This window comes from Solanum verrucosum, unplaced genomic scaffold (assembly GCF_900185275.1).
Source record: "Solanum verrucosum unplaced genomic scaffold, falcon-dt-bn FXZP01000284.1, whole genome shotgun sequence".
NCBI lineage: Eukaryota > Viridiplantae > Streptophyta > Magnoliopsida > Solanales > Solanaceae > Solanum > Solanum verrucosum.
The window spans coordinates 1,848,983-1,855,629 of NW_026019936.1; the positions used below are offsets into that span (position 1 = coordinate 1,848,983).

At 27.6% G+C, this 6,647-nt stretch overlaps 1 pseudogene; it reads left to right on the forward strand.

Annotated features, from left to right (window-relative positions):
• Positions 1 to 349: 349 nt before the first annotated feature.
• Positions 350 to 1,558, forward strand: LOC125835775 (2-oxoglutarate-dependent dioxygenase AOP2-like; annotated as a pseudogene).
• Positions 1,559 to 6,647: the final 5,089 nt, after the last annotated feature.

Below are 6,647 nucleotides of genomic sequence, written 5' to 3' on the forward strand. Positions count from 1 at the left end.
AATAAGAAGTAGAGATAAAACAAGAAAAAAAATATTAAGGTAACGGCACGATCAGCACCAAATCGATCGTTACATAAAATGATATTTTTCATTGTTATTTAACAACAAATTTGACCAATACGATGCAATAAACTTAAGTAACAATCAAAATAAACATTGTATTTAAATGAACAGTACAATACAGTGCATAACAAACCATCCAAACAAGGTGTTAGTCTCTTATAACTTGTCTTGTACAAATTTTAAAATACAAGTGCTAATTTATTTGTCTATATATACTCTCTATCCCCCCCCCCCCCCCTACTTATTCACATTGTGAAGTCTTTAATTCCTTCGTTGTTTCTTTCAAATGGCATCTACCAAAGTTAAGATTCCCACCATAGATTTTTCTAATCTGGAACTAAAACCAAACACTCCACTATGGGAATCCACAAAAGTTCAAGTTTTTGAAGCTTTAAAAGAATATGGTTGTTTTGAAGCAATATATGATAAAATTCCAAATGAAATTAGAGAGGGTATTTTTGGTATTTCAAAAGAAATATTTGAATTTCCTTTAGAGACCGAAGTGAAAAATTATTCAGAATGATTCCACACTTGCCATTTTATGAGAGTTTGTGTATTCCTGATTTGCTTAATTCTCAAAATGTTGAAACTTTTGCTAATATCTTTTGGCCTCATGGTAATCCTGATTTCTGGTATGTCTACTTTATTTTATTTTTTAAAATAAAATTATTTTGTGCATTGATTAGAGTCGTGGAGTAGTGATAAAGTTATTTTTGTGATGTGATAAATTTTTGCAGCAATTTGGTAAAAGCTTACTCAAATCCACTTATGGAATTGGATGAATTGTTGAAAAGGATGATTTTGGAGAATTTGGGATTAGAAAATCATATTGATGAATTGTTGGATCCTAATTACATGAGATTTAGATTTACACATTACAAGGGATCATCAATTATTAGTGGAGATCATGAAAATAATATTAAACATGATGGATTGAATGGCCACACAGATGGTAACTTCTTGACTTTTATATCACAAAATCAAGTCAATGGTTTGCAAATCAACAAAAATGGAGAGTGGATTGATGTCAATATTTCACCAAATTCTTATGCAGTTTTGTCTGGTGATTTATTCAAAGTAAGTGTTACTTATTTTATTTTTATCTAGTCTTATTACTTTGTTGAAATTCGTGATACTCGAAATCTTCAAAAATATTATTGGATCCTTCAAAAACAAAAAAATAGGTTTTAGAGGATCTGACGTATACCAAACGATATTTGTGAAGAATATATCCAAGGTTGGAATATACGAAAAAGATATAGGTATAATTTCTTCATGCAAAATTGAAAATGAATCTTGATATTTGTTGGAATTAACCTATGTTTCTCGAATATTAAATGGAACTACCTACATATATAATATTTTCATGCAAAACTGAAAAATGAATTTTGATATTTGTTGGAGCCTACGAACATTTTTGTCAGAGTACTGTTAGTATATATGGGATTTCTAACAGAATATTCATCGAAAATGTGTGATTCTCCCTGAAGCTTGAGGGAACAACTCCCCTCCAATACGAAACATCATGTGTTTATTGATTGATAAGGACATCACAATAACACATCAAAATTTATGAGGCTATAAACAAATAAGGAAATAATAAATGGAAGGCAAGTACAATAATTATGATTTAATAACATATTGTGTTGTATTACGTTATTTCGTTCTTTATTATTTTAATAAATACAATATATGAGTGGTTGTATATTTTGAAGTTATGTTTGGATCCTTATTGCTTATGATTTCATGATGTATTGTGTTGATGTTATTGAGCATTTTAATATTAGAAATTAAAATATCAAGTGCATGATTATTAGTAGGCATAAATGGGAGAAAATGGTGACATAATTCTTTGTAATCTATTCTTCTATTTTTTCCATTAATCCTCAAATGACTATCCATAGTCTTGACATATATTTGTGAAAGAAACCATACACCTATATAAAATATGTTTTCTTCCACTTGTTGAGATAGAAGAACAGAGAAAAAAAAAGAGAGAAGTGGATGAAAAATATTATATTGTACGTGTTTATATTTTGAAGTTAGTGTAGTGGAAGAGAGAGTTGAGAGAAATTTTATATTAAAGGAAAGTGTTTTTTTGGAGGAGCTATGGACTCTCTAACTAATCCAGAGTTGTTTGAGTCACACGGCCTTGTTGACTTGTTGTAACCTAGAGGGGACAGGTAAAAAATTATATTACTGGATCAATGTTGATTATTATATATAATAGTCGACTTGAATCTTATTAAAGAGCACAAGATATCCGCGCATCAAGCTGAATATTTTCTTATTCACTTTAGTTTCAACTGTAATTTGTGGTACATACACCAATATATTATATTGTATATGTTATGTTGTGTTGTATTGAATTGTAATATAATGTATTATTTTGATGAATACGTCATATAGCTCATTTTAGGTGATAATTTTTCCTTTTTAGTTCGTCCCAAAAGAGAATGTTACTTTACTATTAGAAACTATTTAACTTTAAAATTCTCTTTTACTCTTAATGAAATAGTTCAACTACACAAATATCTAGAAATTATTTTAGACCACAAAATTTAAAAGTTTTTTTCTTAAATATTGTACCAAGTTAAATAATGTCACATAAAATAAAACATAGAGAGTACAACATTTATAACACATTTAAAGTGAGTTTTATCATCTTAAAGTAGTTGTTTTAAATGTCATGTTCAAAACTAACAAACTATAGACTATAGTACTAAGAATTCCACCTTATCTCGCGTACCAAAAACACGTACAACATCACGTGTGTACTTAACAATAAGGGGTCGTTTGGTTTGAATACAAGTTATGCTGAGATTAGTTATGCTGAGATTAGCTATGCTGGGATAAGTTATACTGGATAAGTTATGTTGGGATTAGTTATGTTGGGATTAGTTATGCTGAGATTATTTTTTGTTGCTCGTTTGGTTTGTCATATTCAAACTTATATTCATGGCATAATTTCTAAGAATAAGTTGTTTGTTTACAAAAATACCCTTCATCTTATTTAGTTTTTTTTGTTTTTTACATTTTATTTGTAAGTTTTAGTTATTCATTCTTAAAAATAAAAAAATTCATCTTATTTAGCTTAAATATTTTTGGGTGTGCATTTACATGATTGTGCCATGTGTTTTTAAAATTAAACTTTCATCTTATTTAACTTTAAAATAAAACTTCCATCTTGCTTAGCTTAAAAATAAAATTTCAATCTTATTTAGCTTAAAAATAAAACTTTCATCTTATTTAATTTAAAAATAAAACATTCATCTTATTTAGCTTAAAAATAAAACTTCCATTTTAAGTTTATTAAAAGTAAAAGAAAATTTATTATTAAAGTTATCTACATTTTAATTGATATATAAAATATAATGTTTAAGTGAGTAATAAACTACTTAATTAAAAATATGCAATTTAATAGTGGAGTGAACATTTTGAGAGAAATTAAAATATAAATAGCATTAAGAATTAAGCAAATAAATTCAACTTATTTTATATTCATAAATAAAAATTATATTTATAAAATGTAATTTTTTAATAGAAAAATATATTATCATAAGAATAAGGAATAATTAAGGTTGTGAATTTATTATAAATGTTGTTAAAAATTATGTTAATATACATGAATGTAAAGTGGTGTATAAAAATGGGGTTTAAGGAGGGTATTTTTGTTATTTTACCTACCTAATCCCAGGATAAGTTATCCTGGAATTACTATCCCACCCCCAGGAAGAGATAACTTATCCCAGGTAATCCCAGGACTAATTGTTAATCCTGGGATAAGTTATTCCACCCTTGACAACCAAACAACAGATTAATGATCACTTAAAAATTATGCCTAAATTAAATCATCTTGTCCATCACACCAAACGAGCCTAGGACTTTAAAATTTATGAGGCTATATGTATCATATAAAGTGACCACAAATCAAGACAGTGGGGTAATTGACAAAAAAGATTCTACCACTACCAAAATGAAAAATGAAAAATAAAAAATAAAGAATTTATCGATAATCTCTTGAAATTTGTCAATATATATCATTTAGATACTCAAATTATGGTGTGGTCTAGTCAAGAAGTAGTTCAATCAAACACTTTTGAATTAGCAGTGGATTATTTAAAAATTCAATTAGTTACGAGCTATTTAACGATTGATTAACAAGTAATTATCGATAAATCTTGTAGCTAATTTCATGATTTCTAGTAGTGTCTACTTAATGGACGTTTGAGAACATGCTCACACTTTTTTTCTACAAACTTTGAGCAAAAAGTGTTTAGATTTATCTTATCATGTGTTCAGATGTCAACTTGAACATACCGTAATTATAGTATATTAAATAAAATTCATTGATAAATTAATTGATTATCGATGTATTTCACCCCTAGTAGTGGCATAGAAATGGATTGGTTCAAACTTGGGTGGGTTAAAAATGGGTTATTATTATTTTTAATAAGTATGCAACATAAAAAATGAACAAGTAAATAAAGATAGAAGGAGTATAGTTTTTAACAATCTTTCAAGATAATATTTTACTATCCTGCACGAATTAAAAATTAGAGAGGACATTTTTTTTTCTTCTAAAATTCAAAATCCTAATTACACCCTGCACGAATTAATCTTGTTAATCCATTTCCCATTATTATATTATAATTACTATTGGAAAAATATAATATATAATGGATGGGGAAAATATAATATCAAAACAATAATATCAGAATTAGGATGAATACTACTACAATAATATTCTTAAGTAATATATATATATATATATATATATATATATATAATACTTGAGTCGTGCTAGGCACTGTCCTAAGAAACTATTTCAACAGTGTGAAATATTTCTTCAGAATTAAATAAGCCTTCTCTAAATTAATTAAAGAATACAGAAACTAGCAAAATATAAATAATACAAAAAAAACCAAGTCGAGAGAAGATATTGAAAGTTGGCAAGGCGGTGGACAGCAGCTACTTGGAGGCAAAGGAAAATATTAACTTGGGGAAAAAGGGAATATCAACTTGGTGCCCAAGTTAATTACGCAAGTGCTGATGAACTTAGTAATCCTTTGACATCCAAGTCATTTAATATGACATAAAAGTTGATCTTAATAATGGATTTAAAGTTATTTTAAAATATCCAACAATTACAACTCTGCACAAATTAATTTTGTTAATCCATTTTCCATTATTTTAATATATATATATATATATATATATATATATATATATATATACATACACACGTATACCATCTGTTTCCTATTTTAAAGTAAACTTTGAATTCCTCCTCCTTTCTTTATTATTTCATTTGTCCAACAATACTTGTCCGCTTTATAAAATTAATGAATAATTATACACTTCGTTTCTAATTTATCTCTGTAATTAATTATAGTCGTTTGTCTATTACATTTTTCTAGGCATTCTATTTATTATATTCAGACAGTGATATAGTAAAATTACCCTTTTATTTATAATTTCTTAAAATGTGTGCAAAATCAATAGTGGACAAGTATTGTTGGACAGAGGAAGTAATTAATTCATCAATGACTTGTACCAAAGTTAAAGTTCCAATAATAGATTTCTCTAATGAAGAGTTAAAACCAAACATTGCACTATAGACAAATAATTGTAAGACCTTGCTCTAATACCAATTGAAAATGGATGAATTACCTTATTTTTATTTTTTAGTTGACCACTTGAACCCAATAATTGACTATATGAAATAAGAAATATGAAAATAAAGATAACAAATTATAGAAATATAAATAGAAGAAATAAAAATGACTTAGACTATTTTATACTCCCTTCAATCCGTAGTAAGTGTCCACTTAACATTTAGCCCATTCTTTAAGTAAATACGTTCAAAGTTTGATGTCTTTTCCTATAAAAAAAGTAGGGTAAAGAATAAAGTAAAATTATGGGAAAATGCATAAGTACCCCAACCTATGCCTAAAATCTTAGAGACACACTTATATTATATTAAAATCCTATTACCCTCCTCCTCCCCTAACTTATTTTATAAATAATTTTCTACCCCTTTTCGGCCTACGTGGCACTATCTTTTGGGCCTAGCACGTGTTGACAATTTTTTTAAGCTATCTGGTTGATAGTGCCACGTAGGCCGAAAAGGGCAGAAAATTATTTATAAAATAAGTTCAGGAGGGTAATAAGACCTTAGTATAGTATAAGTGTGCCTTTGGGATTTCGGGCATAGGTTTGGAGGGGGGGGGGGACTTATGCATTTTCCCTAAAATTATTAAATAAGAAATACAGATAAAACAAGAAAAAAAAAATTAAGGTAACGGCACGATCAGCACCAAATCGATCGTTACATAAAATGATATTTTTCGTCGTTACTTAACAACAAATTTAAACAATACGATACAATAAATTTAAGTAACTATCAAATTAAATATTATATTTAAATTAACAGTACAATACAGTGCGTAGCAAACCATCCAAACAAGGTGTTAGTCTCTTATAATTTGTCGTGTACAAATTTTAAAATACAAGTGATAATTTATTTGTCTATATATACTCTCTATCCCCCTCTTTTACTTATTCACATTGTGAAGTCTTTA